The sequence below is a fragment of the Manacus candei genome, unplaced genomic scaffold (assembly GCF_025592945.1).
Source record: "Manacus candei isolate 608988 ecotype Guabito, Panama unplaced genomic scaffold, ASM2559294v1 h1tg000153l, whole genome shotgun sequence".
Taxonomy (NCBI): domain Eukaryota; kingdom Metazoa; phylum Chordata; class Aves; order Passeriformes; family Pipridae; genus Manacus; species Manacus candei.
In genome coordinates, this window is record NW_026138201.1 from 512,704 (window position 1) to 526,212 (window position 13,509).

The 13,509-nt window shown below is 45.2% G+C and overlaps 2 long non-coding RNA genes across 2 annotated transcripts in view; both read right to left on the reverse strand.

The window, feature by feature from the left end:
- The window catches only part of LOC127463297 (uncharacterized), a 275,239-nt gene that overhangs the window by 193,663 nt on the left and 68,067 nt on the right, over positions 1–13,509 (reverse strand). The window lies entirely within an intron of this gene.
- Positions 11,523–12,438, reverse strand: LOC127463304 (uncharacterized). Its single transcript, XR_007900773.1, has 3 exons — positions 11,968–12,438; positions 11,815–11,916; positions 11,523–11,606 (listed from the first exon to the last, which is right to left on the reverse strand). It is a non-coding gene; the product is annotated as an uncharacterized LOC127463304 (long non-coding RNA).

Genomic DNA, 13,509 nt, shown 5'->3' on the forward strand with positions numbered 1-13,509 from the left:
AACAAAAAACCCAACCCACACAGTGACCAGCTGCAACAAGCCAGCAAATACCTCAAGGAGAAGCAACAGCTGGAAGTAGTCAACTCCAGGACCTACTGTAGACAGAAGCAGAGACCCTAAAAATGTAACAGGCCTAGTATAGAAATGACAAGAAAATATGCTTTACAAAAATCAGCACGTGGAATGGGATTGTTTTCAGCATGAAGGAAACCAAACTAATAAGTGATTTTTAATTTTTTTTTTTTCACAAGTATTTGAGATGTTCCAGCCATCTCTTCCCCCTCCTCCCCTAGATCCCAACATTGTGATGCTGTAAGTTAAGGAAATAAAAGTTTCTTCAATATTCTTTGCTCTAAGTCTTTGTACTCTAATTTTGTGAAAAGTGTTTATTTGTGTGATCTTATCTAAACAAATCAGAATTATGTAATTAATCAACAGAGTATCTACGGAAAAAAATACTTCTTCCATTGTAAAATAGTAACTTATCCCACAGCTGTAAAGATGTGGTTTTGCTCTACTTGGTCTCTGTCAGGTTAGGAAGAGCTGGTAACTCCCTGCAGCATGTTTGGACACGTTAATCACTCTGGGATCAAAATAATATTCCCAGTTTTCCTATGCAGCAGTAAAATACAGCATCAATAGGCTTTTCAACTACTACTTACATAATATGATTCATTAAGTGCTGTTTCAGTGCCATTCTTCCAGACACAGAGGGGGGAACAGTGACTCCATTCCCAGAGGAGTGACAGCTCCTCCAAGGGGGGAGGCCAGGTACAGACCCCAGCTCAGGGGCACTGCACCTGCCCACTCCACACCTGAACCTGGCCCAAAACACCACACTGCAGGAGAACAAGTGTGTTCTTTGAAGGCAGCTTTACTAAAAATAGTGAACGTACTGAAGATGAAATGAGAATCACTGGCTATGATAATAACACCAAGATAGCTTCACACTTACAATGTTCTTTAATTGAGGTTTATAAATCATTACAAAATGAATGCACTGTACATATCCCCCTGTGTGTACAGATGCCAACAGCCAGTACATCACCTTGAGTCCATTGGCAGCCATGGACAATGGACAGGTTCAACAAAGGAAAGAGCCCTGATGGTGGTCCAAGCTCAGCTTCCCCCAAGCTCTACTGACCCTGTGAGTTACCAGAGGGCACTTGAGCTCCCAGCACTCCCCAGAGCTCTGGCACTCGCCCCATCCATGGCCACCAAGAGCCACTGCGGCTCCTGCAGCTCTGGGGCTGGGGCAGACACTGTGCACACACATCTGCAGCTGTACAGACACATCTGCAGCTGTACAGACAGCCAGCCCTGAGTGGGGCTGACATCAACCACAGGCACCAAACCTGCTCTGCAGCGTCAGGAACAACAGACTGCCAGCTACCCAGAGGGGAGAACACGGCACAGTCCAAAGCAATTTTCACATCAGTTAATAACATCATAAACCCAAAGAATCCTATTTTTCAGATGCATTTAAGGCAGTGACAATAATCACTGTCACACAGACAGTTTGACAGCAATTAGCTCAAAGATATTTTGAAAACCAGTTGTTCAGTTAAAGCAAACCTGTAGCCACAGAGATGCACAGAGTGCACGAGCACAGGGAGAGCTTTGCTCTGAGTGTCCATGGATCTACTGCAGAGGGCACCCACTGGTGTAGTCTGACCTCAGATTAGACAAAGATTGTAATTTACCTTAACAAGAATCCTTCCACCACAGAAGTCTGGCTCATGTTTTGTAATACTGCTCCAATTCAGAGAAGTATAATGGGACATTTCACTGCCTGAAGAGAAACAGCCTTTCAGACGCCCTCCTCTCTCCTCTCCAGCAGGTCTGCACAGAGACTGACCTTCTCAGTGAGCCACAAGTTACATGGGATCTGAAAGCCATTAGAGCTTTTCTAATTTTCCTGTCTCTCTGCCTCCACTAACTCCCCGTATTGCTTCAGTCACGGTGAATTCAGGATGTAACACACAATTTACCAACTCTTTCAATGAGTCTTAGCAAGTTCACTTCTTCAAAAACAAAAAAAAAAGGGCGAGGGGGGAAAAGAGCAAATTTTGCTACAGGTCCTTTGGGTTCCACACAGATTCAGATATGGGTGGACACAACAGCCCTGTGCTTTGTATCTGCCTTTATAACTTCTTTGCTGCAGCACTAAGTGATTACATGCATTTACCTGGCCTGTTATTTCTGTAATTTTGAAACAAAATCTGCCTTTGCCTACAAGCACAGAGCCTGCCTTCACATACAAGTCTCTTAAGTGAGGATTCTGTTAAGAGAAATTAATCTCTTTGTACTTCTAGAAGAAGAAAAGACATTTGCCTTCAAGAAGTGCAAAGGGAAAGGTGGCAAACTGAGTAGATCCCTGGCAAAGAGCACTGTGGTTCTTTACCATTACAGTGAGGAAGAAATAGCTTCGTTTATGCAGTGGATTGAGCAGTAGAGAGAGTAATGAGAGCAGATGCTGAGAGAAAACCACGTACATTCATCCAGCTGCTGGGAGTCTTCTGAGTAGGAAAGCCAGAGAGCACAAGGATCAACCAATAAACAGAGAGGCAGAGGAGGAAACACAGGCACCTGGGGACTGATCCTGGAAAGCCAAGAGACAGAGGCATCTCACCACACACACAGGGAAAAGAAATGGCAAAGGATGCAGAAAATGTCTTCAGGAAATTACAGCAGGTAAACAGGTCCTGGGCCAGATTTTCATTCAGGATGACAGATAAGCTTTGATGCTGCTTGCTGCCTCATGTGCAAGCTTTAAAGGTTATTTTTATGGAAAACTGAGACAATTCTCACCTGAATGGTTTATTTCAGAGTAACACGAAGGGATCAGCTGGCTGCTTCTGTCAGCTCCCAACATGCCACACGACTGACATACATCCACGTGGAAAGGACAGCCTTGCAACATCATTAAAATAACACATGGGGGGAAGAGGGGCACTTACATCCACACAACTGCAACTGGGCAAAATGTGAAGCAAATAAACCATTTGGCTGCAACTACAGAAAGCAATTCAGCCACTGGAATTCCATGCTGATTTTCTGCTTTCTTGGACAAGAGGGGCACAAAAACCTGCTACTGACATAGCAAACACAAAAGAGCATCTGTCAAAATACTGCTCTCTGATCTTAAACTGGCGGGGTTGCAGGGAACAACTCTGTTTTTAACTGAAGAATGAAAAAAAAAAAATCACCAGTTTCCTCAGTTCTCAGCAGCGTATGTTAATATTTCTAACTTAGCCATGTCTCTGCATAAAATGGAACAAAGCAAATCTAACTGTGCTGCAGCTTCTCTGGGCCAGTATCAGCAGTTTTGAGTGGTCATGTGAATATCCACCCTCTTCATGTCCCAGCTGAAAGTGAGACAAGCGCCAAGCAGTTCCCTCACCGAGCACAGGGCAGGACCAAGGGACACAGTAAGTGAGGTAACATCAGTCATTCAGTTTGAGTACACTACACACAAATGTTTGTGTTGGGCACATTGAACATTCACCACCAATGTAAGCATCAGACTGTTATCGAGTGCTTTAGCCAACTTCAGCATTTTAAAATGGAAAAAAATGTTACAAAATATGCAGTGATTTCCAGCAGATTCCAGCATTGTTGCTGCGTTAAATAAACCCAGCATCTCGTAGACTACACCTGGTTTTAAACTGGAGTGCAGCTCACAGTCTGAGACAAACACACAAGCTGCAAAAAAGTTAGCTCCCAAAATTCATACTGTGTGGACTGAGTTTTTGAAGGTTTGCAAAGTTATTGCACACCAGGAGTTAGCACCCATTATATCTTATTTCCCTAAGATTAAATATACAAGCCCAAGAAGCCATTCCATTACAACTGTTGTGTAATTTTGTACAGAAGTGGAAGGCAAAATATCCAAAGGATATGTTGGCAATTTTGGTTTACCAATCCAAAAATCACTAAAGAAGAAAATTCACAGTTCTTCTCCTTTGTTTAGCCTTGGGTTTCTGGGGTCTGAGTTTTGTTAACTGTTGGTCTTGATTATGCTTTTATACTGTTTGTGATGATTGTTCACCTCAGGTACACCATATTCTCTAATCTTTTGATTTTATGCCAAATTTCAATTAAGAAGTAAAGCAATTTAACACATGAGTAAAGACTTCTTAGTGATCTCAAACACTTCAGACAAAAACTTCTGCACAAAATGCAGGCCAACCCAAATACTAATGAAATTACTGCTTCAGTTCATCGGCGTTTTCATCATCAGAACAGTGATTTTACAGTCATATTCAGAAAACTAATATAAATGGTCACGAACATCAAAGCAAATTCTCAGTTTTTACTTAGGTAAATGTTGGGTGGTTCTTCGTGTCATAGTCACCGAGTTTTAATGGGCAATACCTGTGGCAAAGGGGAATCCCCCGCTGACTGAGCCTTCTCCATGGGGGAATACACATAATAACACACCCTGTATAATCTGTGTGTATGGTGATACATGTCTGCTCATAACGAGCAATATAAAAGGGATTAAGTAGGATTTGTGATAAGGATTTGTGCATGATTTGTTCTAGTTTAGCACTTTGGAGACGCTATGACATCATAGTTAATGCCAAACCTCTTGATGTAGTTAACCTGATTTATGAGAGTATCACATTCCCACTGGGGTACAAGAGAAACAGAACACTGAACCTCACCACTCACACCCTTCCCAAAGGCACCAGCCACGATTCCACTGGAGATTTGGAGCTGTAATAACGCAAAATCCAGGCCATTAAAAACCTTCACACATGAACGTATCCACTTACTGTTTCAACAAAATGCCCCTAACAGGAGAGCTGCAGCTCCCCTGAACAACTCCACTGCTTGTTTCTCTCTGTCCCCACCTAGGTAGTAGGAGATATCAGAACCGAATATAAGGGAGATCACCTCTTAGTAAGAGATTGCATTAATTACCTTACTAATGATGTCAATAATTCTGCAAAACAAGGAGCACTTGAGAGTGCAAGATGGAATTAGACATTCATTGTGCCAGTGCAGCCAACTCGTACATGCTGCTGCCAGAGTAGGAACCTCCACTGAAATTCCTTCAGAGCCACTGGGGAAATTGCTGCAACTCCCAGTTCACTGTATCCTGTACGTTCAACTGTTCCTGCACAGCAGCTTCCACCACTGCCTGCAGCCTCTATGTAAATAAACAAAATTGCCTTCCCTCAATTTGTGCCTCAGCAGAACAGCTGCCATGGCAAACCTGCTGTATAAGCACAGCAAAAATTCCATTGAACCCCTGCACTACTGTTCCAGCAGGTATGCAGCAGCAGCAGCACTGCATCAGCCAACCTTTAAATAAAATCTGAAATGCAAGAGATTATAGAAAAAACAACAAGCCACCAAACATTTCAGTTTGTTCAGTCAAAGCATCCAGCACAGAAAGAATATGACACACTGTGTCTCTACTCATAGCTGAAACAGAAAATATACACTCACTAAATTCAGTGCCTGAGTTCTCCATGTCCCAGCACAGCTTCACTGCTGCTGCTTTCCCTCCACATCAGGCTGAGAGCAGGGAAAGCTGGGGATTGAGGTGCCTGGAATTGCAGTCACTCACCCTGCTAGGTGTGAGCAAAGCCCCAGCACCTCACACAATACTTGTTTCTTGGATTGCACCACACACCTTGTAAGAGTCACAGTATTTTAATAGTACAGAATTAATCTTCTCAGCTGTGAGTCCAAGGCAGCAGTACCCACGAGCAGGGAGTCTGGCTGCACTGGTGGGGGTAAGGCACACCCCTCTTCCCGTGGAAGCAGGGGGCTTGCACTGGTGACACCCATAAGACTAGGATGTTTTTGTTGCAAGGTGTAGGAATTGGCTGAAGCCATAAGCCATCAGTGGGTCTGAAACACGCTCTACCTTCCCCCAGCTGGCCATCAACCACCCATCCTCAGTAGGGCCACAGTTCTTCCAGAAGATACTTCCAAAAGATCTCTTTCCACAGGATCTGCTGCAGTGACTTAGGGCTGTCCCTGAATCCTGCACCATTTTCTCCTTTCCCTTTTTGTTCACTGATACAGGTATTTGCTCCTTTTTTTAAATCTCTCCAGACTCCATATCCCACAACAGCACTACACTGACACCTGTCTCTGCAAAACAGGATTTAATCACCTCCATGGCCACGAGCAGGACAATGCAAACCCTCCTGGGGGAGGATGTACGGCCTCCAGGACCACGGGTGGGCCCTTAGCAGACCACCTTTGGATGTGCCAGGCATACCTCATTCCTCAAGGAATATCCACAGTCCTCCAAAGGAAGGCTTATTCCAACTCAATTGCATCATCCCTGAGGAGACTACAATGACCTCTGTTCCTAGCATAATTTTCATTCTTTGGGTTAAAACAAGGAATTTGGCAGAGAGATGACAGAAATTAACTGCAGAGTTAGAAAATAATTCTTTTATTGTCACTATTGATTCCTAGTTTTTCTAATGTTATTATTTCTAATAATTATGCAATCAGACAGATGATGTGTGGCAATATACAAACCCAAAAATTTTAGTTAATGTTAAGAGCATCCTATATTTTCAAGAAAGCAGAATTTGCCCCTTTTTTTTTTACTTCATCTAATATCCCTCAGGAATACTCTTACAATCTCAGAGGATGCAAATTTAAGAAATTCCAGTAAAATCTGTCCTCTGAACATCACAGCTTATGGAACCCGGCTGTAAGCACGTGAACTGGAATGGAACCTGGCACCATCCTGTTCCAGCCAGGAGCATTTATCCTTGGGAGACACAGGTGGAAATGCAGTTCAGCACTGTGCAGGCTGCAGGTGTATAGAAGACACAAAAGACAGACATGGCACACTGAGTAATTCTCAGCTCCTCAGGAAATCCAGTTAAAGCAAAAGTCTGGGATACTGCTAGCTTCAAAGTTTCTCCCTGCAATTACAAAAGTAAGTCTCAAGTCTAACACAACAGCACCACAATCTGTAGTCTGAAAGTCTGAGCTTTAAAGTAAGAGGGAGAACTACTGCAAAAATTTCTGTGGTGCATGGAAGATGGAACATGTTAAAACTCTGGGTTTATGCATTTATGAAAGCAGTCAGCAATCCTTGGCCAAAATGGTTCTAAATATTAAAGTCAAGTTGTAGACAACGGAACAGCTAAAATGAACATTACAGGTGAAAACATTGTTATGCCAGCCCTAATTTGGGAAAATATGCATTTTATGCAAATCATAAATATGATCCTGCATGAACGAAATTTAGAATTATTCATTTTCTAAAAAAAGTATTCTGAGTTACTGGTGCCATTTTCTTTGTTTCCCGTTGTGCTCCTTGGTTGACTCGCAATCCCAGATAGGGTCTGATCCAGTAAATGTTTCCAGATGTAAAGCTCATATTTAATACTCCACCTAGAAGTAAATCTCGTTCCCACTAGTTACTGTTTGCATAACCCTTCGGAGTTCAGCCTTAAAAAAAAAAGTGAAAAGGAAAAAGAAAAAAAAAAGTCCATATCCATTAGAAAGTTAACAACTTCCTTATTCCCTGTCAAAGAGAAAGGAACACGGGCCTAGGCCAACAATGAAGGCCCACAGACCATCCATTTCAGTGAGATCCAACTCCATCCGACTTCCACGGCACTTCCCTCCCCACGCTACTGGCACTGCCTCTGGACCCACCGGCGAGGTGAGCACGGGGCAGGGTGACCATGTCCTGCACCTCCCTCTGCTCCACGAGACAGCTCAGCTCCCCAGGGCAGCCCCTGCCCCTGCAGACATTCCCCAGGGACACCAATACCCAAGGCAGAGGAAGAGGAGAGCACCCCAGTGCTGCCCTACAGCCCCTACCCCTGCAGACATTCCCCAGGGACACCAATACCCAAGGCACAGGAGGAGGAGAGCACCCCAGTGCTGCCCCAGGGCAGTCCCTACCCCTGCAGACATTCCCCAGGGACACCAATACCCAAGGCACAGGAGGAGGAGAGCACCCCAGTGCTGCCCTACAGCCCCTACCCCTGCAGACATTCCCCAGGGACACCAATACCCAAGGCAGAGGAGGAGGAGAGCACCCCAGTGCTGCCCTACAGCCCCTACCCCTGCAGATGTTCCCCAGGGACACCAATACCCAAGGCACAGGAGCAGAGCACTCCAGTGCTACCCCAGGGCAGTCCCTGCCCCTGCAGATGTTCCCCAGGGACACCGATGTCCCAGCCAGAGGAGGAGAACACCCCAGTGCTGCCCTGCAGTCCCTGCCCCTGCAGATGTTCCCCAGGGACACCGATGTCCCAGCCAGAGGAGGAGAACACCCCAGTGCTGCCCTGCAGCCCCGGCAGTGCCAGGGAGCAGGGCACCCTTTGGCTGTGCACAGGGCAGGACAGGCCTCGGGCCGTGCCCCCTGGCACCTTCTGGGCAGAGACTCTGGACTTATGTTTGTCCCATCCCTTCTAAACCCTCCCTGAAACTCGGGCCACAAACTCAGCCCGGGAACAGACAGGGCAGTGCTAAAAGCTGCTCTCAGAGAACTGCTGTCATCAGGGCCATGATGCTGACAGGCCTCCTGTGTCCCACTCTGGGCAGAGATAAGAAAGCAAGTGAACCCTTTAAACACTGGCAAGAAGCATAATGGTATCTCTAAGGCTTAGCTGTCTGCAAAACCAGTAATAACTTCTACTATTATCCAGAAATCCAGTGCCTCTCAGATAATTTACCTTTCCCAGACAAGCACAAGTAAATATACACACACTGAAACCCTCCTACGAGAGGATGTTCAGGGATCTCGGGAGAATCTCCTTTGTGTTTTCTCTAGTTCCTTGCAACAGCATAACTAACTTTTTTTGAGTTACATCATTTTGCCTCTTTTGAAGAAAAGAAATCAAGCCTTTTCTCCTAAAAATAATTTTAATTTAAAGTTGCTTTATTGATGTAAGCTTAAGAAACAAGGGAAAAAAAGTAATAGAACATTTTAGGGAGTTTATGAAGTAAAATACAGCAGCACCTCTTGGGTGCTGGAAGCATTCACGCTGCAGCCCGATGCCTTTACAGCGGCCCCATCATGTGTTAATGATTACATATATTCATTCACTACCAAAAATAGTTTCCTCTAGAATTATGCACAAAGAACATTTGTCCACAGTGAATTTCAAGCTTGGCTGGTCTGCCTGGGTTACAGTTACTCCTAATTTCACAGTGGCAAAAATCCAGAAGTCTACTTTGTGCTAGCAGTTTATCTTACATTGGGATATTTTCTTCAGTCATTCAGAAGTTGGGCAACTGCAGCACCTAAAAATGGATATCTCTGCTGCTGGAACAGTTATCACAATACACAGATTACCATACCAAAATCCTAATTAGCTCATCTGGAAAGGGCATCTCTCCCTCTCTCTCTCCTTCCCCCCTCCTGCTTCTCCTCTCATTTTGGTCTCCTCAGGAAGCCACAAGTAGGATCATCTTGATCACTGTCACATGCCTTCAGAAATCAGTAAATGCTATCGAGACCGAAACATTTGCAAGCTCAGGAAGCAATGGCTACAGAACCAGCAGAAAAGGAACCACAACCAGAAATCCTGTGTGTTTTTCACATGACCATTGTCTCAGCACAGGAGCACCAGGGCAGGAGGGAGGGAAGGAGGCTCCTGCCCCGTGTTCCAAGTGCAGACAGCTCGTCCTTACAGTGTGAAATGTTTTACACACATTTTAAAAGTCAGCCACATAGAAGCCTCTCGAAGACTTCTCCTGTGCTGCTTTTAAACCCTCTACTCCCCCTTCCCCTCTCCTTTTTTTTTTTTTTTTTGGATGCAGAGAAAAATTGCTCCATTCCTGCTTGGAATCCAAAGGAGAACAGGAAGTAACGTCTGAGCTCCATAGAGATTCATTTTTATTTGCTTACAGGACGTGGCGGATTCAAGAACTGGCTTCATTTTTCAGTATCCTTAAAGGACCTGACTTTTTTTTCCCCTTTTTGGCAGGGAGCATGGTTGGAACTTCAAGTTCAGCCAAAATAGACAATAAAACAGTAAGAAGGCATAATGCCAAAAATGCAAAGGCATCAGCGTCCAGAGCATAATTCCACCCTTTTTTCTCTCTCCCCCCCCAATGATTTACAGAGGAAGACGTAAAAAAACCAGAAAATGTTCTTTGTCCTAGAATGAACTCCTCATATTTTAAAACAGCCAACAAACATCTCAGACCCACTGGAAGCAAGCTAAAGGATGATATTGCTCATTTAAGCTGACAGATTTTTTTTAATCCATATGTTTTATTGTTACGTTCTTTTGAATTTCATACTTTGTTCTCTTTCTTGTGAGAAAACATTTGTATGAAGTAACAACATGTGGAATCTCTCACACAACACAATATGAAGTTTGGTTCAAAAGTAGCCTTCCTTTTTTTCCTTCTAGCTCATGATACACAGTTTTAAACATTATCCTCACTGGAAGCATGCCTGTGTTACCCTCTAAGCCAAAAAAGTCCCAATTAATTTAAAAATCTCATTTTGCTGTAGCAAAACTGATTTTATTTTTTCTCCAGGAGGGTCTAACCTGCAAATAATGCTATGAAAATGAAGTGCAATGGCCAACAAAATACGTAAAGCTTCTTTGTAGGGATATGTGCAAGTGTTTCCTCACATTTGCAACAGGAAACCAGGCAGGATGGGTCTGGGGGAAGGTCTGGAAGCTGTATAGCAAAATTGGAGGGAAAGACAAAAATAGATTTTAAAGAGGATATTGTCTTCCTTACTGCATTAATCCTTGTTTGGAATTAGAAGCTAACTATTCAGTGTTTCCTTTCCATGGTAAGAAATTAAACCTATGTAATTCACACAAAATATCCAGAAGCCACACAGTGTCTTCTATTTATTAACAAGAGTCAAAGAACTACCTCTGCACAAGCTTGTGTCCAACTCAGAAACCAAAAAAGGGCAAAGCAGAGGCTAATTCCTTTATGTAAGAAGGGCAAAGTGCACCTGAAAAATATTCACTTTTCATTTCTGAAGAGAGGAAAGAAAAAAAACAACTATGACGCTTGCATTAAAAACGGTTAAAATCTTAACTGAAGACAAAAAGGCAGAGCTTTCGGGGAGGTGCAAAGTATTTCTGCAAAGCATTTATGAGGTCAAACACTAGAAATCTGAGTGACAGTAAGGAAAGAGACAGAAAAGGCCATCAAATCACCAAGAACTTCAACCGGGGTGTTCAGAGGAGCTCTGGTACGAGCTCACTGTGAGGTGGGGCCAAGTGGAACACCAGCCTGAGCTGGGCAAACACAGTTCTTCCAACAGGATTAGCAGGAGCACAGGAGAATCAACAACAGGGGGCAGAGGGGGGGAATACCTCTGAGTTGAGTTTCCTGAGTGCCATTTCACGTTGCCATGCTCAGGACAGACGGTGCAGAGGTACAGAGGGTGAAACACACACCACATGGGATCTGCACACCTGTGCAGCAGGTACAGAGGGTGAAACACACACCACATGGGATCTGCACACCTGTGCAGCAGGTACAGAAGGTTCAACACACACTACATGGGATCTGCACACCTGTGCAGCAGGTACAGAGGGTGAAACACACACCACATGGGATCTGCACACCTGTGCAGCAGGTACAGAAGGTTCAACACACACTACATGGGATCTGCACACCTGTGCAGCAGGTACAGAGGGTGAAACACACACTACATGGGATCTGCACACCTGTGCAGCAGGTACAGAAGGTTCAACACACACCACATATGGGATCTGCACACCTGTGCAGCAGGTACAGAGGGTGAAACACACACCACATATGGGATCTGCACACCTGTGCAGCAGGTACAGAAGGTTCAACACACACCACATGGGATCTGCACACCTGTGCAGCAGGTACAGAGAGTGAAACACACACCACATGGGATCTGCACACCTGTGCAGCAGGTACAGAGAGTGAAACACACACCACATGGGATCTGCACACCTGTGCAGCAGGTACAGAAGGTTCAACACACACTACATGGGATCTGCACACCTGTGCAGCAGGTACAGAAGGTTCAACACACACCACATGGGATCTGCACACCTGTGCTGAGCCTGTGAGCGAAACACGGCAAACCAGAACACAACCACAGAAAACCTTCACACCCCCTGGAATCAGGAAAATGGACCCAGACAGGATGAAACCACTGGCTGCTACAGATTCTTTAACAAATCCCTGCAGTTTTAAACCTCTGACCGACTGCCTGTGTGGATGCTCAGCACACAACTGCTCGCATGAGAGGTGAACCTTGCACGGTGTTGTGTCAGAACCCACACCAAGTTACCAGGGCAAAGATCACACTACACTTTGGGCTATTGGGGACTTCTAAAGGAAAACAAAAAAAAAAAAATCACAATGGAAACTAGTAATATAGGTAAAAATAGGCATCCACTAGGATGCCTAGATTTCCAGAGGCAAAATTAGATCTTTGATTGTGGATGGCCTGGACACAAAGCTCAGCTTCATCTGAATCCTCCTGGTATCTTGTGCAAATTCAATTTCCAGTGCCTCCTGTATCCGTTCTACAAAGTCCTGCCTGCTGGCTGGACTGAACTTCCCTTAGTGCAGGGAGCTGTAGTGGTACTAGGGAAATGCCAGGAGCAGAATTCCCACCTGCAGGCAGGGTGCCAGGACACCCTGGGGCTCAGCACTGCGCTGACCAACCCCTGCTGACAGAGGCAAATCTCAGCTGGTTTGCACCAACCACAAGGCCAATCCCCTGCATGTAAGAGCAGCCCAAATTTCCAAGTGCTTTTTGTGTTAAATGATCAGCTCATACACTGAGTTCACTCCAAACCCAGCTCCACTTTACCTACCCCTCTGGCTAATCCCTCCCTCTGCAGGTCTAACCTGGAGTAACAACGATCAGCACAACAGAACAGTGCACCCTCAGGGTGCTACAAACCAGCACAGCAGATGCACTGGGGCAGTAACACTAGCTTGGAGTGGAAGGATATTGCTGCAGTAGGCCCCAGTAAGAAACACCTGTACCCTTGGGTCTGTACATGCAGAGGGCAATACACCCAGAGAACCTGGGGACAGGCACTCAAGGTGAGAACCACTTGTAGAATGGGTTTGGTGTCGATGGCAAGGGGTGGGGAGCAGTGTCTGGGTTTGTTTGCCTTTGTTTCACTGCCCTCTAATATAGGTACAGACTCCAGCTGGAAGGAGACCCCATGGAATCCATACACTGCTGCTGCAGTGCCAGCAGCTGACAGGTGGGATGGAAGCTCCAGGGGCAGCAGGGCAGGAAGAGCTGGCTCCAGAGCTGATCCATCTCACTGGAACAGGACACCCTCCGGGTGTGCATCCTGGCTGGTCCCACATTCTCTGCTAATGACCCAGGAGGAAGGAAAGCCCAGCCCCACATGCTCTTTGTCAGCCTCGGAACACACTGTCCAAAGGACAGGAATGGTTAAGTGGCCTAGTGGGCCTTCAACCAAGAGAGAGCAGAGACCAGAGCAATGGGAACCAGGCCAATTGTCTAGACAGCAAGCAAAAAACCACGCCAGCTAAATTTAATCAGCTGCCTCC